This window comes from Castor canadensis, chromosome 15 (genome assembly GCF_047511655.1).
Source record: "Castor canadensis chromosome 15, mCasCan1.hap1v2, whole genome shotgun sequence".
Classification (NCBI taxonomy): domain Eukaryota; kingdom Metazoa; phylum Chordata; class Mammalia; order Rodentia; family Castoridae; genus Castor; species Castor canadensis.
Window position 1 is genome coordinate 47,213,284 of NC_133400.1, and position 24,206 is coordinate 47,237,489.

The following is a 24,206-nucleotide window of genomic DNA, read 5'->3' on the forward strand; positions in this document are numbered from 1 at the left end:
TGTGGTGGAGGCACCTCTCCCCCCATGAACCACTCACTCCAGGAGTACCAGCTTCAACCAAGCTAATAGGGCTATGTTCCACTGTCCCCTCACCCTTGATGGCCAGATCACCCTCTGAAACCTGCCACCTGAGACTCTTTGCTCAGTGCTTCATCTGTCCCTTGCCTATGTCCTGGGAGATCTGCCATTGACTTCCTCCTGGGACCCAAGACCTCAGACCTACCTACACCACAGATTGGGACTGCCAATTCTAACAGGAATGTTCTCCTGCTGCTCTGCAGTTTGCGCTGTGCACATGCTTGTCCCCAACACAACAACTCTGGCCCTACTCTCCTCCCCTGTCCCCTTACTCAGGACTCCTGGGTGCTCCCTGCATTGCAATCAGGCCCAGGGTCTTGCAGCACTGCTTCTACTCTCCAGCAAGCCATAGCTCATGCCTAAGATTGGAGCCTATAAAGGTCTGAGTGTCACTGTGCCTCCTGCCCAGGACAGTGTCCTGAGCAGCTGGCTTTCCAGAAGGAAGGATGGGGCCCAGCTACGCTGGACAAAGAAAGCCCTCCCTTCCTTTGCCCTTAGTTCAGGAGACACAGGCTGGGGCTTGTGCTGGAAAGGCAGGTGCACCAGAACTGAACAGGCTGGAGCTAGATTTCTGCTCGACATGCCTCAGCTCTCCTCTGCATCCTCCACTTATGGTCAAGGGAGGGGGGTCCATCAAGGGTCAGCATGCTTCCCCAATAGGAGTAAGTTGCCCCTGTTCGCCACCCCACTTCTGCTAAGGCTTCCTTGCAGCACGTTTTTGGCTTATGCTGGGAACTGTCTTTCTTTTTATTCGTTTATTCATATATGCATACGTTGTTTGAGCCATTTCTCCCCCCGGCCCCCCCACACCCTCCCTCTCCCCTCTATCTCCCTCACTCCCCGCTTCCAGGAGGAACCTGTTCTGCCATTTTCTCCAATTTTGTTGAAGAACAATAATAAGAAAGACAAAGCATTTTTGCCTCCTGATAAGGATAGCTTTAACAAGCTATTGCTAGCATTGCTTCCATGTACAAGTATATTACAACCCGAATTGATTCATCCCTACCTGACCTATTCACTAGTTCCCAATCATCTTCCCATATTAACCTCTGTCACTTTAAGTTTACTGTATTAGCTCCTCTGCAGTAAGGACATCAAACACTTTCAAGTTTTGGGTTTCCTACCTATCCCATTCCTCCCATATGTGCTCTCCCCTTAGAGTGTGACCCAAGACCAACAACATTGCTGCATTTGCCCTAGATCTAAAGTCCAGATTTTTGGTCTTCTAAGCCTGGCTAACCTCGCTCAGAATGATGTTCTACATTTCCATCCATTTACTTGAGAATGAAAAGATTTCATTCTTCTTCATGGTTGAGTAAAACTCCATTGTGTATAAATACCACATTTTCTTAATCCATTCGTCAGTAGTGGGGCATCTTGGCTATTTCCATAACTTGGCTATTGTGAATAGTGCTGCAATAAACATGGGTGTGCAGGTGCCTCTGGAGTAACCTGTGTAACATTCTTTTGTATATATCCCTAGCAGTGGGGCTGCAGGATCATATGGCAGATCTATGTTTAGATTTTTAAGAAGCCTACAACATATTTTTTTACAGAGTGGTTGAACAAGCTTGCATTCCCACCAGCAGTGTACGAGGGTTCCTTTTTTCCCACATCCTTGCCAACACCTATTGTTGATGGTGTTTTTGATGATAGCTATTTTAAAAGGGGTGAGGTGGAATCTTAGTGTGGTTTTGATTTGCATTTCCTTTATGGCTAGATATGGTGAACATTTTTTCATGTGCTTTTGGCCATTTCAATTTCTTCCTTTGAGAAAGTTCTTTTTAGTTCAGTTGACCATTTCTTTATTGGTTCATTGATTTGGGGAGAGTTTACTTTTTTAAGTTCCCTGTATATTCTGGTTATTAGTCTCTTCTCTGATGTATAGCTGGCAAATATTTTCTCCCATTCTGTGGGTGGTGTCTTTAGTTTAGAGACCATTTCTTTTGTTGCAGAAGCTTTTTAATTTTATGTAGTCCCATTTGTCCATCCTTTATCTTAGTTGTTGAGTTGCTGGGGTTCTGTTGAGGAAGTCTTTGCATAAACATATTACTTCCAGGGTATTTGCTGCTCTTTCCTGTACTAACTTCAGAGTTTCACATCTGATATTAAGGTCCTTGATACATTTTGAGTTTATACTAGTATAGAGTGATAAACATGGATGTAGTTTCAGTTTTTTGCAGATGGAATACCACTTTTCCCAGCAACATTTGTTCAAGAGCCTGTCTTTTCTCCATCATATGTTTTTGGCTCCTTTGTCAAAAATAAGGTGGGCATAGCTGTGTGGATTCATCTCCAGGTCCTCTATTCTGTTCCAATGGTCTTCGTGTCTGTTTCTGTGCCAGTACCATGCTGTTTTTATTGCTATTGCATTGTAATATAGTTTGAAGTTGGGTATTGTGCTATCTCCAGCATTGCTCTTTTTACTGAGTATTGCCTTGCCTATTTGTGATCTCGTGTGTTTCCAAATGAACTTTAGATTAGATTTTTTACTCTCTGTGATGAATGTCATTGGGATTTTGATGGGAATTGAATTAAACATATAGATTGCTTTTGATAGTATAACCATTTTTACTATGTTGATTCTACCAATCCAAGAGCATGGGAGATGTTTACACCTTCTGTAGTCTTCCTCAATCTCTTTCTTTAGGGATGTATAGTTCTCCTTATAGAGGCCAGGTATCTGATTTTTTTTGAGGCTATTGTAAATGGAATTGTTTCCATATGTTCTTTCTCAATTTGTTTGTTGTTGGTGTATAGAAAAGCTAATGATTTCTCTAAGCTGATTTTGTATCCTGCCACCTTGCTGTAGCTATTTATGGTGTCTAGGAATTTTGGGGTAGAGTTTTTTGGGTCTTTAAGATATAGGATCATGTTCTCTGCAAATAAGGATATTTTGACAGTTTCTTTACCTATTTTTATGCTTTTTATTTCTTTTTGCCTAATTGCTCTGGCTAGGAATCCCAGGACTATGTTGAATAGGAGTGGGGACACTAGGCACCCTTGTCTCATTCCTCATTTTATGGGAAATAGTTTCAGTTTTTCTCCATTAAGTATGATGTTAACTATAGGTTTATCATATATAGCCTTTACAATGTTGAGGTACATTCTTTCTATTCCTAGTTTTCTTAGAGCTTTTATCATGAAGTGGTGTTGGATCTTGTTGAAGGCTTTTTCTGCATTTATTGAGATGATCAAGTGGTTTTTGTCTTTGCTTCTATTAATGTGCTATATTACATTTATAGAATTGTGTATGTTGAACCACCCCTGCATCCCTGGAATGAAGCTGACTTCATTGTGGTGAATGATCTTTCTGATATGTTCTTGGACTCGGTTTGCAAATATTTTATTGAGGATCTTTGCATCAATGCTCATTAAGGAAATTGGCCTATTGTTCTCCTTTTTGGAGGTGTCTTTGTCTGGTTTTGGGATGAATGTAATACTGGTTTCATAGAATAAGTTAGGCAGTGTTCCTTCCCTTTATATTTTGTGAAAAAGTTTAAGAAGAGTTAGTATTAATTTTTCTTTAAAGGTCTGAAAGAATTCAGCAGAGAATCCATCAGGTCCTGGACTTTTCTTTTTTGGGAGACTCTTGCTGCTTCAACTTCATTTTGTGTTATAGATCTATTCAGGTGATTAATATCCTCTTGATTCAATTTTCAATGGTTATAAGTATTTAGAAATTTGTCTATTTCTTCAAGAGTTGTAAATTTAGGTTCTCAAAGTAGTCTCTGATGATTTCCTGGTTTTCCATGGTGTTTGTTTTTTCTCCCACTTTGCATTTCTAATTTTACTGATTTGGGTTTTTTCTCTCCTCATTTTAGTCAGATATGCCAGGGATCTGTCAATTTTGTTTATTTTTTGAAAGAACCAGCTTTTTGTTCATTGATTCTTTGTATAGCTTTTTTTGTTTCTATTTCATTCATTTTGGCCCTTATTTTTATTATTGCTCTTCTTCTGTTTGTTTTGGGATTTGCTTGTTCTTGTTTTTCTAAGAGTTTGAGATGAAGAATTAAGTCATTGATTTGAGATCTTTCTGTGATTTAATATATGCACTCATGGCTATAAACTTTCCTCTCAGACTGCTTTGCTGTGTCCCATAGATTCTGGTAGGTTTTGTTTTCATTTTCATTAACTTCTTAGAAACTTTTAATTTCCTCTTTTATTTAATTAATGACCCTTTGCTCATTTAGCAATGTGTTGTTCAGCTTCAAATTGTTGGCATATTTTCTGCTGTTGTTTTTTGTTGTTGAGTTCTAATTTTAATGCATTGTGATCAGATAGAATGCAAGGGATTATTTCTATTTTCTTATATTTGCTGAGGCTTGTTTTGTTCCCTACGATATGATCAATTTTGGAGAAAGTTCCATGGACTACTGAGAAGAATGTAAATTGTGCAGAAGTTGGATCAAATATTCTGTAGACATCACTAGGTCCATTTGATTTATGGTGTGATTTAGTTCTAGAATTTTTTCATTGATTTTTTTGCTTGGATGACCTATCTATTGGTAATAGGGAGGTATTAAAGTCTCCTAATACCACTGTATTGGCGTCTATATGTTTTTAGGTCCTTCAGATTATGTTTGATGAAATTGGATGCATATAGGTTAATAACTGTTATTTCCTTTTGGTGTATTTCACATTTTATTAGTATGGAACGTCCTTCTTTATCTCATTTGATCAATGTAAGTTTGAAGTCTACTTTGTCAGAGATAAGTATCGCTACTCCTGCCTGTATTGGGGGTCATTGACTTGCTAAATCTTCTTCCAGCCTTCACCCAAAGCCACTGTATTTTGTTGAATATATTACAAATTCCTTTTGCTTACACCTCCTCTCCTTCTTCAATGCCCATGATTCTGTGCTTTGGTCTTTTCATGGAGTTGGTGAGTTCTTGCATATTCCTTTCACTAGTCTTGAGTTGTTTGATGAATAGCTCTTCATTTTTTTTCTTTTAATTTCCATTTTATCTTCAAGTTCTGAGATTCTGTCTTCCACTCGTTCTAGTCTGCTGCAGTGGGCTTCCACTGTTCTTTGTGTTTCTGCTTCATTCTTTTTTCTGAGGTTTTCCATATCATGGATCACTTCCTCTTTAATAGTGTCAATTTTTGCCTTTAATTCATTTATCTCTCTATTTATAGTGTTCTCTGTTTCACTTTGATGTTTATTTAGGGCTCCTATGAGTTCATGTATTTGTTTCTGTGTCTTCTCATATTCTTTATTTTTGGTGTCTTAGAATTTCTTGAGTGTCTCTTGTACATTTTGGTTGACCATATCTAATAACTTTTCCATGAAATTCTCAGTGATTACTTGCAGAATTTCTTCTTTTAATATGTTCTTTTGGGGTTTGCTGGGTTTCTTGGTATCCTTTATCTTTGTTTTGTTGGAGTCTAAAACTTGGTATCTGTTTTCTTCATTTCCCTCTGAATCCTGTATTAAATTATTTTGTGGGGGGGGGAGAATGGTTTCCATCCCTTTTTTGTCTTCCTATGGCTCCACTTGCTACTGTGTAACTATGTTCTTGATAGGCTATTGGTGGTTTCAGTCACCTGTTTTCTTTCCCTTGGTTTAATTTTGTTTTATGAGTGTGTTGGGTTTTTAAGTTTGTGTATGTATGCTATATTGTCTCTGGTCTGTGTGTAATTTAGTATTAGCTAACTCACAATAGTAAAACTAACAAATCAAACGAAAAAAACCCCAAAGAAATCAACAGGGAGAGATGGGCAAACACATACACACAAACAAACAAGAAAGGAAACAAACAAACAAAAAACACACACAAAAAAAAATTCCAGGTTCAGGAACAATAGAATTTCAGTCTTAGTAGTTCTGGCGTTACTCTTTCAGCATCCAATCTTGGTGTTGGTATTTAAGAAGAGGCTCCATCTTAGTATCTCCAGGTGGTTGGGAAGTCTAGCCAGTTTGGAGGTGTTTTTTTTTTCTGTCTTGCAGCAGCAGCTGCTTAGTCAGCTCCACCCTCAGTAAGATGTGGCTTATTCTCAGGTTCCAGAGATCAGCTCTGTAGCCCACCAGCTGTCCTGCTTTGGAGTTGGGTTTTTGCTCTGTTGGTTTACTGGGGGCTTGTTTCTTTGCTTTGTCCCCTTTCTCTGGGGCAAGGTCAGTGATTCATCAGCCAGCCCCCTACTGTCAGCGTGTTGTGATGGTTTGCTGATTATTTTTCAATTTTTCAGTGTCATTTGACTTTGGATGTTGCTCACTGGCTCAGATGAGCCTGTGGACCACTACCTGCCCTATTTTAGGCAACAGCTTTTTGCCTGCCTGCTTCAGACCTTCTGCCTTTCCAGCATTTGTTTACTGAAATTTCATGCAGAGATCAGCTGCTTGCTCATTCTCCCTTCTCTGGTGTGTTTATAGCACCCCACCCCCTCTGCTGTGTGTTTGTTTTCAGTTCCTTGTATATTGTTCAGTTTTTGTTTTTGTTTGGTTTTGGCGGGCAGGGGGGTCAGTCTGTCCAGAGGGCTATGCTGGTTTATCCCAGCAGTGGCTGTGGGAATACTGCATGATGCTTGGTGCCTACCTGTTGGTCTGCTGGATATCTCCCAAGCAGGTTTGGAGCTGGTGTTTTGTGTTGCGGAAGCCCTCCTATTTTCTCAGTGTAACATGGTGTGGAGAAGCTTTGTACAGGTTGGGGGTTCAGGGTGTTGAAGTTTTGATTCTCCTTGCTGCTTTATTTCTGTCAAGTGTGGCTCTGGTGTCTCAGCAAGATTTTTGATTTGTGGATCTCATACTATCTGCTTCTGCACTCTAGTCACCATCTTGGATCCCCTGGGAACTGCCTTGAAGGATAAACTCCTCCCTTTTTGAGTTTCACTTGTTTTGTATAAACCTAGCTGATGTAACTTAGACCTATAGGTTTTGCCCTCTTTATCTTTTTTCTCTCTTTTTGAGTTCATAATTCAATATTTTGTCCTTTCCCAGCAAGGGGAGGTGCCTCTGTTCCTCACCCTACCTGCAGGCTGGGTCCTAGCAGGGCTGGGGGTGGATGGGGGCAAGACATTGGTTTTCTCTGGGTTGAGGATAGGTGTCCTCCCCAGGCTGGGTGGTCCCTTGCCTTGTCCTGGTATGCCCCAGATGGCAAGCATTGAGGTTCTTGATCTTGGAACATCTGATTTGGGGACCAGAGCATGTCTAAGGGTTGTAGTGTCATTGCCACTATTTTAGTCACTCAATAATGCTTTTAGAAAATTAATGTTATAAAGTGTCTGCCATGGGAAGATAGCATGTCTCTTGACTGGGGAAGGCTGTAGTCTGCTCAGAGAATCCCTTCCTCCCTCACAGAAAGTGACCACTGTCTGCAGATGAAGTTACTCTTAGAAGATGGGGGACTACTCTCCTTCCCTTCCATGATCATTAACTCCCCTGCCCTAAGAGGGCATTCGAGTCTGGTTGTAATTTGGGCCTGATTCCAAATTCATAGGCTTTAGGCACAAAGCAGCTGGCATTGGCAGTGTCAGGGAGACTCCCCCAAACCAGAAGCCCCAACCTCAACTAAGTCAAGGTCTGAGCTCAGCAGTCACCCCAGAAGGCAGCCCCTGTGACATCTTTCTGCCATGCTAGACCTTGGGTCTGGGTAACTGAGTAAGAATTTGGCCACAACCAAATGAACACTGGCTGGAACCAGTGGCCTGGAGCCCTGGCCTTCCTGTATGGAGGTCCTTTCTTCATTCAACTGTGGGTCCTCTCCAGCACGCTGATTCCTCCTAGGTGCTCATAGCTCTTACATGTCAAGTTCTATACATAGAGAGATAGAATATATTAGAGATATTTTTGGAAATGAATTGGTCTATGAAAAGCCAATATGGAATCTTCTCCAAAGACAATTTAATGTTTCTACTAGGAGATATCAAAAAGATAAATGTCTACAACATTTTTAGAGATTTTTTTCTGGTCACCCACAACTGATTACACCGAACAATCTGCCAGATGGAGAATGTCCCTGTTTCCTCTCTTGGGAGGTGAAGAGGGATGGAGAATGTCCCTGTTTCTTCTCTTGGGGGAAGGGTGTCATTTTGTTACGTCCCCATCCTTTCTAACAATGTTGACACCACTGTCCCATTCCCTGGGCTGTGTCTGTATCTCTGTCTCAGCTTAATGTAGAAAATAAAGTTGTAAGGGGAAATCAGCCTCGTGTCAGTGTCTTGGTTTAGGAGGAAATTAATGTGATTAAAAAAATTGACAAATTGGATAGCAGTAGATTAAAGACTTTTTGCACATCAAAGGAAACAAATATCAGAGTATAGAGATACCATACACAATTTTTGCCAGCTAATATGTGACAAGGGGTTAATGTACAAAAAATATAGAAAGCTCAAAAAATTAAACACAAAAAGAATAAAAAATCCAGTTGAAAATTGGGCAAATGAATTGAGCAGTTTTCTAAGAAAGAGCTAAGCATGTCTAATAAATACACAAAGAAATGTTCAAAATTCTTAGTCATAAAGGAAGTGTAAATCAGAACTACACTGTGATTCCATCTCACCCCAAAGAGAACAGTTACTGTCAAGAAAACAAACAACAAATCCTGTTGAGCATATAGGGAAAATTGAACACTTATACCCTATGGGTGGGAATGTAACTTAGTACAGCCACTTTGGAAATCAGTACAGATATTCCTCAAAAAACTAAAACATAACTACCATATAATCCTGTGAGATAACTATTGGAGGAATGTAAATAAGCATACAACAGAGATAATTTCATGCCCTGTTGACTAAAGCACCATTCATAATAGCCAAGTTATGGAATCAGCCTATGTTTCCATCAACAGATGAATGAAGAAAATGTGATAAATATATATAATGGAGTATTATTCAGCCATAAAGAAGAATGAAATTATAGCATTTTTAGGTAAATAGATGGAAATGGAGGTCACCATGTTCAGTGAAGTAATCCAGACTCAGAACGACAAATACCACATACTTTCTTTCATATGCATGACCCCTATCTATAAAAAGATCATAAACATAAAAGAGGGACTGTTTGTAGGGGAGCCAATGAGAGGTGGGAAGGGAAAAGACACTGAGGAAGGGAAATATATATGCATATATAGAAACATTATAAACCGATTTTTTAAAATTTTCTGTACATGTATCATTAATGTGTATTACTTTAAAATGCAATAAAAAAGACAAAATTTTGCAGGAAAGGTTTTTAAAAGGGGTTTTGGAGGAGGGAGATAAGAAAGTAGTAGAGGGGATAAGTAGGATCAACGTATACTATGTACAGGAGTGAAAATATCACAATGGAAGCCCTCTCACATTGCACAATTAATATATACTAATAAAAATAAAACAAAACAATCTCTGTAAGAGATTGCACAAAAAGAGGAAAAATGCAACAGGTTTAGACAGTAAATATAAATGTACATAGAATTTTATTACCACATCTGAAAAAAAGCTTATGTTACCACCAAAAATTTAACTGTCGATCATAGGAAGCATCAAATATGTCAGAGGCATATCATAAAGATTATGTTTTCTGAACACAATAAATTAAGCTGTAAATCAATTAAAAGACAAGTATGAAGAATACATGTGTGATATTTCAAACAAAATTCTCCATGTGACTCATAGGTCACAGAACAAATATTAATCAAAATTAAGAAATACAACTGGATTAAAAAGAAAAAGTAAATTTGAAAATTACCAGAGAAAAAGCTAAGCTTGTATATCATGATTCCTATTTTTTAAACTAAAAAAGGATAAACACAAAGAAAGTAGACAGAGATATAAAAAAAGTCAGAAAATAAAGAAAAATGAAATATACCTAAGTTTATATCACAAATACTTTTTTTGAAAAAAGCATAATAAAATTTTAAAAATTCTGTCAAGATGAGAGATTTGTAAGCAATAAGCAGACAAAAATCAATTAAAAAGTAGAACATATAGGGCTGGAGGTGTGGCTTAAGTGGTAGAATGACTGCCTAGTGAGCACAAAGCCCTGAGTTCAAACTCCAGTACTGGAAAAAAATGCAGAAAATATATATACACAATTATTGTACACCACCTATTTATTTTATGTAAATATCAAACATTTTCTAATATTGAACATGTTTGTCCATAAAGCAATTCGCAACATATTTCCAACAATGATTATGTATATAGAATATCCCATTAAATTGGAAATCAAAAAGAAATGAAACATTGAAAATCATAACCTGTTAAGGATAAATAACTCATGTCAATAAGGAAAAACAATGGAATTTTTAAAATGTCTTAAATTCAGTAATTTCAAATTATCAATTTACTCAAACTTCTTGAAAGTTCTTTTAGAAAACATGATTGATGTGCAGATGGAGAGAGAGTCAGTATCACAGCATCACTTAGATGATGTGATGGTGGCTGTCACTTCAAGGATTCATGTGAAGACATTCTGAAGAATGATTCATGCCCTTTATACACATATATTCAAAGAAAGAAATATTATAAATCTATTATAATTATGACACTATAGTGTTTAGACAAATATGATCTAGCAGACTAAACAAAGAGACTAATTCTAGAAACAGAGCAATGCTTGATGTATAAGAAGCTATTGCAGACCAGTTCAGAAAATAGCATGAGAAACAATAGAACTTACCCTCTATTTCACACCATACAAAGCAATTATGATTCTAATTACATGGTAAACTTTAAGGACAAAGGTTAGGGAAAAAATCTTGTTTATATTATGGGATAGTATTTCTTGATTTCTGTTGCATAAAACTTCATAAATGTGACACAGAAAGTACTAACCATAAAATACTGTATTGATCAATTGGCTTACAAAACAATAAAACAATGGAAAGATACCATTAGAACATGAAATGGCAAGTTAGACAGCAACAAATCAATTAACAAAAGAATCAAAAATACATGAACAAATATATAAATAATTAAGAAACACAAGCTAGTAAAATAAAGATAGGCAAGAAACTTGAACAGGACTTCAGATCAGAGGACAGTACAATGTCAAACCTATAAAAGACTTCACCCTATATTACAATCAGAAATGTCCTCAGGATCTAGGAGCGCTCCTGCAGCTGGGTGCTGGACTACCCTCAGCATTGAGTCTTTGCCCACCACTCAGAACTTGTAGTTGAACCCACAGGAAGACATGTTGTTTCAGAAGCAGGTGGTGCATGTTTGCCTTGAGCAATCCAGCAAAATAGGCAAGAAAAGTTACTCCTGGAGCAATCTTTGTAGGTCACTTATCTCCTGCACTTCAGGAAAACCAGATGCAGGCATATTTCTTCCAGTTTGGTGCTCTTACAAGATTAAGAGTGTCCAGAAGTGAAAGAACTAGAAATAGCAGAAGGTAGATCTTTCTGGAGCTTGAGTCTGAAGATGTTGCCAAGATAGTTCCCAAAACAATGAAAAACTACCTTTTTGGTGAAAGACCAAAAAGTGGTCATTTTGGTGGTGTTTACGCCACCAGAAAAAGTCCATGAAGAACTTTTTAAAGAGTGGCATGTTCCGTTTCATAACCCATCATACCCAGCAGTGAAACTCTATAATCAGAATTTGCATTTTACAAAAAAGTATGGATGGAAGTATGAAATGGAAGGAAAAGATACTTAGGAACAGGATAGCCACACATGGAATTGAGTGTAATTTTACTTCACTGCTTTTATGTAATAAATGCATTTCAAGCATACCTAAGAAGTACAAACAGTTTTCAGAAAGCCTTCCTAACACTCCTGAGAATTCTATGGACATCTAGGGCCCACACCAGTTGGTACACCAACATTTTTGGAAAGACAAAACATGAAGTAGATGAACTGAATGATAATGATGATGAAATAGTTTTCAAGCAGCCAATATCCAGTGTAAAAGAAGAAGTACAAGAGACTCCAATCCTTATACACTCAGAGAAAAAAAAGACAAAGAAGAAGAAAGAGCAATCAGTGACTACCCTCTGATAAAAACCTGATGATTTTGTTATAAGGACTATCTTCTACTAGGTGTACAGTGAAATGCAACCAATGATAACACTTTTGAAGGAAAAACATAGTTTGCTCATGCCAGTAAGGAAAGCAATCAATAATTTTGGCTGTGGACACCAGTCTACAATGGCAGGGCTCATTATGCCTTTGTCCTGCTCTCCTCTAGTATTCTTATCAGATTTCATAGCTTCCCTTAGTTTACTCTGCCTGCACAGGATAGTTAATGTTAACTGCAGGTATAAGTACCAAACTGCAACCTTTTTGTCACCAGCAGATAACTGTCCTGCTCAGCCATCTTCATCATTATTGTACAGACTTAACCAAAAAGGGTATTTTAGACTCAACATCAGGTGGGTAAGTAGAAGTTAAAATATTGAGAGTAAGATGACAGTTAAAATGTTAAGACAGATTGAAAAATGACATGTTTTCACCAATAATGTTAAATTAGTTGTTGGTGTACTAGCATAGATTTTATCACTACCATTTTGAGACATTATCATCAAGGTGGAATTGTAATAAACTTCTATAGTATTTATACAAGTTGAATGTAAAAGATTTGAGGAAAAATATCGATTTCTTTCTCCTCATCTGTTTTTTTTAAGTTTCTGGTGCCATGAAATGTGCTTTTGTATTAAATAATCCAAATTCATTAAAATATACTCAATGCTAACTAAAACCACAAGGTGATACAACTATACATAAATGGATACATGGTCTGAACACACACACACACACACCATAATGGACAAACTGGAACTATGGCTCTCACAAATATTGGCGAAGATGTGGTTTCAGGTATCACATAATGGGGGAATACCACAGAAAAAAATCCAATTTCACTTAAGGAATGTAGAAGACACATAGCATCCCTTGTCCCATAGCAGATATACAATATCAAGTTCTAGATAGTTTGGAAGTCTCTTTTCCTGTGTGATGTGAGATTTTCCTTCATTAGACCACACCACTTCTTTCTTTAATGAACTGCTTTATTCCTCAATTCTATCCTGGGTATTGGGAAGCTGCCTCCATGGGTACTGAGACATCACCAAATGCTGCATTCTGCTAATGGAAGTTTGTATACCTGAAGGGTATATCACACCTCAAATACTCAAAATACGCCAACAATGAAAAGTGTGGCTCCTTTGTGAATGCATGTTCTGCTGAACTTTCACAGGCTTCTGATATATTTACTATAAGGGAATTCACTATGCAAGGCAGTAAATCTAAAATTGTTCCCTAAATCTAAAACGGACTTTTTCCATTTAAATTTTGTTCTCCTATAGATGGAATGTCCTCAAACAATCAGAATGGAAGGGGAGTCCATACCCTTGTTCTGATCTATTTTCAGAGTTCATTTATAAAAGTTAAAAATTAATTAGGTTAAATTTTAACAGAAAAATAGTTCTTATTTCTTTGACTTTGCAGTTTAGGAAAAGTTGTAAAGTTGTATTTCCAACATAACGTGCTTACATTTCTTGTCTATCTCTACTCTCCTCTTCTGATTGCAAAATAACCAATTCTTTCCTGCAATATTTTGCTTGCCATTTTCTTCCCATGTTGTTACAAATTCAGCAAACACAAGACTCATTTCCAAATTATCACATACAAGGACTTTGCAAAATGCTTAACAAAAGAGATAATCATGTCCTTCATTCTACTACCTAGTAGAGTAGTCAAGCTATATATTTCTATTGTTATTTTGGAGAAGCCAGTTTATATATTAAACTGGGTAATTAAAATGTTATAAAAACTTAAGTATGTTTAAGCTAGCCACACAAGGCTAAGCCTGATGGTAAGAAAATGGAATGAGAGGACGAGGAGTCCAATGAAACACTGTGGACACCTAGGTGACAGCTAGGTGAGATAGCAAACTATCTCACACTCTTACAATCTCTTAGTGTCTTCTCTTTCTCTTGTCTTTCTCCCAGTACCTTTCTTTTTGCTGCTCTTCTGAACTCACCACAAGTATTTGGGAACAATTATAGATATTTAATGGAAATAGATTCCAAGAAGGAAACAGTCAGAAATTATTCTTAAAAAATAGTAGTGTGAGAAAATTTTTACATATTTTAGAAATATTTAGCTCATACTAAAAGTTCTATGTAAAATCTTTTAGAAAGTCATAAATGCCTATAATCCTAGCCACTTGTGAGGCAGAGAGGGAGGATCTTGACTCAAGGTCAATGCAAGAAAAAGTTAATGAAACCCTACCTCAAAGAACAAACTGGGCAGGGTAGCACATGCTTGAAACCACACCTACATGGGAGGCATAGGTAAGAGGATCAGGGTGTAAGGCCAGACCAGGCAAAGAGCAAGACACTCAACTGGAATAAAACTAAACCAAAGAACTGGAGATGTGGCTCAAGAGGTCGAGTACTTGGCAAAATCAAGGTCCTGAGTTTAAACTCAAGTACTGCCAAAAATTAAAAAAGAAGCAAAATCATGGAAGCTGAAAGTAGAACAGTATTTACCAGCGGACTTGGGGTGGATGGGGGAAATGGGTCAAAGGGTACAAAATTTAATTAAGAAGAAAAACTTCTACTTATATAATATGAGTGGTGTATTTGCTTTTCTTATCACACCAAAACATCTGAGGCTTGGAATTTTATAAGAGAAAGTTTACTTAGCTCACAGTTCTTGAGGTTAAAAGGCATCAGGCTACCATTAAGTCATCTCTGATAAGGATCTCTTGGTAGAGAGCATCACAGTGGCAGGTTCACATGTGAGATGACGAGATCACCTTGAGAACACCCTTATTCTCTTTCAAGATAGGGTCCTCAGTGACTTAAGTAAGTTCCCCAAGGATCTATGTCGTATAATTTTCAACATCACTTCCTATCACCATTGCTCAGGAGACCAGGTTTACCACACGTAAACCTTTGGGGAACAAACCACATGCAAATCATAGCAAGTGTTGTAGGATACATCAATTAATGTGATTCTGGTGGTCATCACACATTATACACATTTATCAAATCATCAGGTTGTGTACCTTGGATATATGCAATCCTCATTTGTCAATTATATTGTCTGAAAAAGTACTACTCTCAGCCCCTAAAAAATAACCTTGCAGTTATGGTTTAAAGAACGAAAGGTGGAGTTTTTATCACTCCCACTTTTGGGATCCTTCAAAAATTATGGAAGTCTTCTGAAATCTAGAATTGGAAAATGAAATATGATGGTAAAAGCATAATGTTGGAGTGGTGTGTGTGTGTGTATGTGTGTGTGTGTGTGTGTGTGCATGTGCATGTGTGTGTGTGTGTGTTTGCTACTTGGAATGTGGGAAAGAAAATAATCCTGGTGAATATTATAATATATATTCTCCCATTTGACAACAGGAGAGTTAGGATAAAATTGCTATAGGAAATAGCAGTCATTTTCTAGAGTTGATTTTCCAAATATCCCTGTAACCTTTAAACATACTGCTTAAACTCATCCCTCCTCCTGGTGAGACATTTCAGGGTTCTATAATGAACTTCAAATGATACTCATTCCCTTATCACTGATACCAGCTTCTTGTTCTGGTCTTCTGTACTTCATTCTTCAAACCACAATGGATAATTCTGTTGTTTTAATATACCACCTTCCTCTCTACTCAAAGTATGTGCCACAATATCTCTCCAACTTCTAAGAACTCCCCCAAAATATCATTACGGAATCCTCCTCACCACTTTATGGTTTTCCACCATAATTTACAATGGAAAGTAAAACTCCATTGATGACAAGAATACACATGTGCAATTACTGCCTCTTTTGACCATGTTCTGGGCTCATGCACTGTCATAGCAAAGTTAAAATTATACAACCACTAAGGAGGAAAATTTATAATATTGATCAAAATGCTAACACATTTGCTTTTTGACTTCACAACTCCGTATCTGGATATTTATCTTACAGATACACTTGAATATTAGAAAATAACCTATGTATAGTGTACCACATTCAATATTATTGGTAAGAAACTGGAAATTGGAAAAAAACTCAAAATCTATCCAATGGAAAAAAACTGATAATACAAATAACACAAAAATAATGAATATCTATAAAATAAAAGAGCTTTCTGTGTTTTACTTATTTTTCATGTTTTCATGTTTATTTTTATATTTTATTATATTTATTTAGTATCTGCAAATACTATTTGTGACAATGTGGGGGGCTTAGATGACTAGAGAATGAGTTTAGGAGTGCAGTGTGAAAGATGAATTAGATTTCAGAAGGTGGGTGTATGGGAGATGTCTAGAGTGTTTTGAGCCATGCAAATATTTATGTTTTAGGCCAGGCATGGTGGTGCATTGGCTGTAACTGCAGTGCTCAGGATTTGAGGTGACAGGATTCTAAATTCAATGTCAGCTTGGTTACACTCCAAGACCCTGTTTCAGAATAAACAAATTAAAAGCAAACATCAAATATATATACATATATGTAAATATATATACATATATAACAGTATATATATATGATATATATGCATATATGTATTATTGATCCTTTTTTAGCTATGTCTACTTATGCTGCATGGTTTATACCTTCATTTTTTTCTAAGATTTCTTATGAAACTATAAATACAAAACTAAATGCATGCAAAACATAAATGTCAAAGGATACAAGTTTTCAATTAGATAGGAGGAATAAATTGAAGAGATGTAATCATATAACATGATGCCTAAAATTAACAATATTTTATGTTCTTTAAACTTCTAAATAGGTACAGTGTGGAGAGGGTACGTGTAATGTAATAAGTACATTACACAATATGTACTTATTTCAAAACATTATGCTGTACACAATATATTCAATAAAATTTTAGCTGTAAATTGGAAATTGCTAAAATGGGTGGCTAAATTAATGTATGAGTGTCATACTGAAACACTCAACAACAACAAAGACTCATATTGCAAATACGTAAAGCACACTTTGGAAATACATAAAACAGGCAAGGTGGAGTAGTTCACTTCTATAGACCAAGCTACCTGGAAGGCAGAGATTGGGAAGTCTCACTTTGAGGACAGCCCAGGCAAAAAGGTAGCAAGACCCCATTTCCACCAATAAGCCAAGTACGGTGGCATGCACCTGTGACACAAACTTCAGGGGAAGCCATATATAAGAGAATCATTGCCTGAGGCCACCCTGGTCAAAAATAGGAGACACTACCTGAAAAATAACCAAAGCAAAAAATGTCTGGGGTGTGAACTATGTGGCAGAGCACCTGTCTAGCAAGATTGAGGTCCTGTGTTAGAACACCAGTACCACCATCAGAAAAGAAGTGTGTGCAACAACCTGGATAAAGCTTACATGCAAAATCCAAGTCAAAGAAGACAGATGCAAACATCAAATGAGGATACATTGGTAACTATGGACTTGATCAAGTCAGCAGTTACCCTTGGAGAAAGAATGACAGACACCTAACTTGTTGTTTGTGCTCTATTCTTGACCAGAATTTTGGTTACATGAACTTCTTTGTAGAAAAATTTCATAGACATTTTATATTTTGCATGCATTTAGTTTTATATTTATAGTTTCATAAGAAATCTTAGAAAAAATGAAGGTATAAACCATGCAGCATAAGTAGACATAGCTAAAAAAGGATCAATAATATATATATGCATATATATCATATATGTTCTGTTATATATGTATATATATTTACATATATGTATATATATTTGATGTTTGCTTTTAATTTGTTTATTCTGAAACAGGGTCTTGCAGTGTAACCAAGCTGATATTGAATTCAGAATCCTGTCACCTCAAATCCTGAGCACTGCGGTTACAGCCAATGCATCACCATGCCTGGCCTAAAACATAAATATTTGCATGGCTCAAAACACTCTAGACATCTCCCATACACCCGCCTTCACAACCATGTTTATTGCCACCATAGCCAAATGCAGAAGCATTCTAAGTACACATGAATGGATGAATGGATAAGTAAATGTACTATTTAAACACAATGAAATTTTATTCAGCCACAAAAAATAGGAAATCTTGTCTTTTGCAGAAACACTTGAATTTTAGAAGATGTTGTATTAAACAAACTAAGCCAGACACAGAAATATCACATTACCTCACTCATATATTTTAAAGCTGACCTTATAGCAGAGTATAATGGTGGTTACCATGGTTTAAGTATCCACAAATACTATTTGTGACAATGTGGGGGGCTTAGATGACTAGAGAATGACAGTTTAGGAGTGTAGTGTGAAAGGTGCATTAGATTTCAGAAGGCTGTTGATACTTAGAATAAAACTCTCTAGTGACAGATGCCAAAAATACTTCCAAGGAAATCTCCCTAGAGAGCACAAAGTGCAAGCCCACATTTTCCCAGGTGGGCTGAATGGTGAATTAATGCCATGTCTAATAGATGTGCAGAAGAAATCAGCTACCTTCAACCAAACCTACAGCCTCCTCCTCGCTAGGACTTACTGATCCTCCTTACTGAACAGGTCCTTCTCTCCCTCTGATCACCCAGAGATCTTTGGATACAAAAAGCGAACCTTGGTGCTACAGGTCAGAGCTGAATAATTGAGATTAAAAACTCACCTGCAACTAAGTGCAAAGATGTATGTATCATACCTTGACCTCTGTTTCTTTTAGGAAAGTTTCAGGGGTCAAGTATATCACAACTACTCTGAGCTTAATTTCAACACTGTTTCTTTGTTTATCATCAGTTATATACAAGAACAATATTTCTACTTTTTCTTAATAGTCCTGTTGGTAGACAGGAATAGGTATCACTGCCAATTTCTGCTTCTATTGGTATTTAAATATCTTTGAAGTCTTCTTCAGAATATTGACAACATGAAGTGATTCATTAACTAAGATGATTCATCTTCATATTTCCTAGAAAGTATATCAATGAAAAATCAGCAGTTTTTCACTGTCATGTTCTCCTTGACTATATTCACAAATGATGTTATTCTAGCTTTGTGTTTGCCTAAATTATGAGTTCATGTATATTTCCTTTGACAAGTGTATCTCAGAAGTACGGGACACACCTTTCTTCACACACATCTCAAAATGAAATTTAGTTAGGGCAAGGTAATGACAGTGGAAACATAATGTAAATTTGCCTTCAAAATAAAATCCAAAAGGGTAGAGAAAAAGAAAACGTGTGCAAATTTATTAAGCATACATAATGCACAAGCTGCTTTTACAGAATTGCCTGTTCAATCCTCATAGAATTCTGTTTAAGTAGGAAGTTTTATAGCCATGTTAGATCTTAAAGACCTGAGGACCGTGGTTAATAACTGGCTATGAACTATCCAGAGATTAATTTATTGTGAAGTCAATGGTCAGGGTACATCCTTTGTGTGAATATTTGAAAAGAATAAAACATAAAACAAAGTGCATTTCTTCTCATAGGGCAGAAGTGGGAACAGAGATTGGAAAACAGCCTGAATAATTTGAAGAAAAGGAAACAGGATATTCAAGGAAAAACACAATAAGGAATAGTTCAGGAAAATGGTAATTGGAAGTTTACTATGGAAATTCATGCACGAGTGAACCAATAACCCAGGAAAAAGAATATATGGCAGGAGGATGGGTTTTTTTTGTTAAAAATGTCATCCACCCCTCAATACAGCAGTACCTCAGTTTACTTGTCTAGGAGATTTCACTCCAATTTCCCAGCTTTTTTCTTCATGCCTTTGTGGCAGTGCTGGGATTGCAGAGTATACATAAAAGGGTTCTCAACCGACCTGGAGATGCAGTTGGGTAAACTGGCTCAATATATAAAAGCCCTTATTGAAGAAAGACAGACTATATTCTTTTTTCAACTTTTTTTTTGTTTTTTGGGAATTTTTTTGGAAGTACTGGGGTTGGAACTCAGGGCCTTGTGCTTGCTAAGCAGGTTCTGTCACTTGAGTCATGTCCACAGCCCTCAAAATCATTTCTGTAATTATATTACATTTCAGGTGCTAATGCTGGGAGCCTGCATTTACAGACATCTCATTACCTTAAGAAGAAATATCATTATATCATCATAAGAAGATATATAAAATTTCCTAGGGAAGGTATGCATGTACTTTTCTTAATAGAACATTTAAAATATACTTTGCTGCTTTTACTGTTATTTCTTACATATTCTAACATAAAATATTTGAACATCTCTAATATTTTGGACAGTTTGTAATTTTAGGGAATGGTACTAGTGTTTGAACTCAGGACTTTGAGCTTGCTAGGCAGATACTCTACCACTTGAGCTACATCTTTAGCTCAAGATTGTCAGTTTTAAATTTATTTTATCAGTATGAATTAGTTGTACAAAGGAGTTTCACTGTGATAGTTAAATAAATGCACATAATACACTTTGATCAAACTATCCCTCTCTATTATTTTCTTAAGCACCCTCCCTTCTCTTGGTATCAGCTTTTAGTGGGTTTTATTATGCTATTTTCATATACATATATAATGTACTCCAATCATATTTACTCACCATGACTGTCTCCTTTCTGCCTCTCCCTCCTGCTGGTTTCTACTCCCAATACAGTCCCCCTTTTACCATCATCACAGGTGTTTTAGATTTAGATTCCTTGTATGAGCAAACATATGCAATATGTATCCTGGTTATAGTCTTATTTTATATAGCCATTATCATGTTGGGGTACATTACTTCCACTCCTAGTTTCTTCAGGGGTTTTATAATGAAGTGATTTGATTTTTCAAGGCTTTTTCTGCATCTGTTTGAGGTGGTCATGTGGTTTTTGTCCTTGATTCTGTTTATGTGCTTTATTACATTTATTGATTTGCATATGTTGAGCCATCCTTGCATCCCTGAAATGAAACAAACATAATCATGGTATATGACATGTTTAATGTGCTATTGATTCAACATGCAAGAATTTTGTTGAGAATTTTTGCATCTCTGTTCAACAAGGAAATTGGTCTATATTTCTTTATCTGGTTTTGGTTTCAGAGTAATACTGATTTCATAGAATGAGTTTGGTAGCATTCTGTCCCTTCTGTTTATAGAATAGTTTGAGGCTCACTGTTGTTAGTTCTTCTTTAAAGGATTGGTAGAAGTCAGCAGTGAATCTACACAGTCCTGGACTATTGTTGAAAGACTGATTACTACTTCCTCAAAATTGTTGTTCATCATAGATCTGTTTAAGTGGTTGGTATCCTTCTGAGTCAATTTAGTAAGGGTACATGTGTCTAGAAATTTATTCACTCCTTCTCAAATTTCTAGTTTAATAGAATACAGGTTTCTAAAGTATTTCTTAATGATCCTCTAAATTGCATTATTATTTGTTGTTTTTTCTATCATCCTTTTCATTTCTAATTCTGTAAGTTTGGATGGGATTTTTTTCTTTCAGATAGTTTGGATAAGGGTGTCAATCTTGATCACCTTTTCAAAGAAAGAACTTTACTTCATTGATTATTTCCATTTTTGTCTTCATTAATTTATACCCTAATGTTTATTATTTCTTTGCACCTACTAATTTTGGTTTGGTATGTTCATATTTTTCTTAGAGCTTGAGGTATATCATGGGGTTATTTATTTAAAATCTCTTTCAATGTTGACACTAATAGTTATAAACTTTCCTCTTAGCACTGCTTTTGCCATGTCCAAAGTGTCCTGTAAAAATTTGTTTTCATTTTCATTTGATTTTATGTTTTTATTCCTCCTTTATTTCTTCAATGGCCCACTGATCATTTGGCAGTTTATTGTGCAGTATTCATGTGTTAAATATATTCTGCACATTCTTCATATTTTGCTATTGAATTCTAGTTTAAATCCATTATGGTCTCAAAAATACAGAAGGTTATTTCAGTTTTTATGTCTTTTGATTTGCTTTTATGTCTTAAATATTATCTATTTTGGAGAAAGTTTTATGTGCTGCTGAGAAGAATGTGTGTTCTTCAGCTGTTTCACAGAATATTTTGTAGATATCTCTTAACTCCATTTGATCTACAGTGTCACTTAATTCTGAAGTTTCTTTGTTGTTTTTTTTCAGTCTGGATGATATATTTGTGGGGGTGGATTAATGAAGTAACCCACTATTACTGTGTTGGAGTCTATTTGTTCTTTCATGTCAAGTAGTGTTTGTTTTATGAAATTATTTGCCCTGACCTTCAGTGCTCTTGTTATCCCTCAACCTGCACTTCTACCTCTCAAGGGACTGACATGGTGTCAATAGGAGGAGAGTCTGAGTTATAACTACATCTTTTTCAAATTTTTTGTTAATAGTTAATGCAGTCAAGGGATTTGGAAATACAAATCCCTTGGTTATCTAGTTCTGCCATAGGTAGGAAATGTCTTCCCTCGAGCTATGGATAAAGTGGATGAAGGATGTCTCAGAGATTCTGATAAATTTCTGTGGATATAATAATATTTTAATATTTTCATAAACATTAACAGCCTATTACATAGTATAATATTAGTGAGTGTTTGAAGTATGTGTGTCTGTCCATGTGCAGGAGCTAGGCATTCAATCAGGTGTTCAGGTGTATCTCTCTCTCTCTCTCTCTCTCTCTCTCTTTCTCTCAGAATAGTATCTAAATGTCTAATGTTTGAGAAGAAATTTCCAAAGAGGTTTGCTTTAGGTATTGCTTATTCCTTGTCTGAAGTACATAGCCATCATGGGTCCTAATAATATTTACAGATAAAGAAATAATAAAGTACCACTCATAAAGAATAAACTTGCAGAAGAAAAAATGTGTAAGAAAATACATAAAATCAATTTGGTATGTAAACCTAGGACTTAAGTGTTTTACATCAGATGTATTCATTCAAAACAAGACATTTTTCCATAGATGCTAGCAGAGTTATTTTTAAGTTAGTCAAAGAAAAGAGCCCTCAAGAAAATAAACAGATTTGGGAATCACAGAGGAAGTAACACCAGTGAAGGGAACTGGGAGAGGAAGTAATCAGCAGTACAAATATAATCATCAGATTCATGCAAACTATGTTAAATTATGAAAGAACTTGGTAAAAACAAAACCTATTTATTAAAACACAATCAATTAAATTAATGATGAAATTTCTGCATGGGTTGAACTGCTGCAAAACATAGAATAGTAAATACATAAGACTGCTTCAAAACATAGAATAGTAAATACATAAGACTGCTTCTTACAGGAAGTCCTTCAAGATTTATGTGGAAGAAAATTTTGGCAAGTGTCTCATGCTTCTTTCCCCCCAGCTACCCCTCTCTGATGAAGAACCTTCTCTCCAAAGCATTGTTATTGTGTCTTAAAATGTGATTAGACTAGTTGACTTGGAGCAAATGTTGCAAACTGATTCATCATCATACTCACATTATTCATTGAAATGGGATCATTTAAATAAACTGCTTCATAAGATTGATTTTTTTCATTGATAGAAGTATATCCCAGTGGACAAAGTAGATGTTTCAATTTGGTGTGCTACTTCTGTTTCTTCAATTAATTGTGTGTGGCCACTACATCTGAATACTCTTCTAAAAGCAGAACTGTCCAATCAGACCAGAGTGACTCAATTCATCCTCAGGGGCTTTTCAGGTGGCTCAGAATTGAGATTTGTAGTCATCTTATTTTTCTTGTTTATTTATACATTTTGCCTCCTGAGGAATATCTCCATTGTTGCAGCTGTGATTAAAGTTAGTTTCACTCCACCATGTACTTCTTTCCTAAAGAATTTATCTTTTCTAGATATGTGCTACAATCCAGTCACCATCCCAAATCAGTGATTACCATCCTTCAAGGGCTCTCGTATCATCTCCTATCTTGAGTGTGCATCTCAGTTTTACATATTTATTACATTTTCTTCCACTGAGTGCTTTCTGCTCACAGCCATGGCTTATTACCAATCTTCTTAAACACAGAAACCCAAGCCCCTACTCTATGGGATCACAGTGAGCCAGAAACTCTGCTCTCAACTAATTGTCATGGCCTGGGCAAGCAGGGCCAAGCAGGGCCATCTACTCAGCCTTCCACACCCTCAACACCTTCTCCCTTCCCTTCTGTGGACCCAGTGTTATTGAGCATTTCTTCTGTGACATCCCTCCTGTCATGAGACTTTCTTGCACTGATTACCACTGAGATGAGTAGACTGGCTTTTCTGTCAGCAGCTGCATTGTAATGTGTTCCTTTGCCCTCACAGTCCTCTCCTGTGTCTGCATTGTCTCTATGGTTGCCCAGCAGTGCTGTGACTGCTGTGCTTTCACTGGATTAGGAAGAAAATTTTCCAGCTTTTCTAATCAGTGA

The 24,206-nt window shown here is 36.5% G+C and overlaps 1 pseudogene; it reads left to right on the plus strand.

Moving 5' to 3' along the window:
* Positions 1 to 524: 524 nt before the first annotated feature.
* Positions 525 to 24,206, plus strand: LOC109680497 (olfactory receptor 5T7-like; annotated as a pseudogene).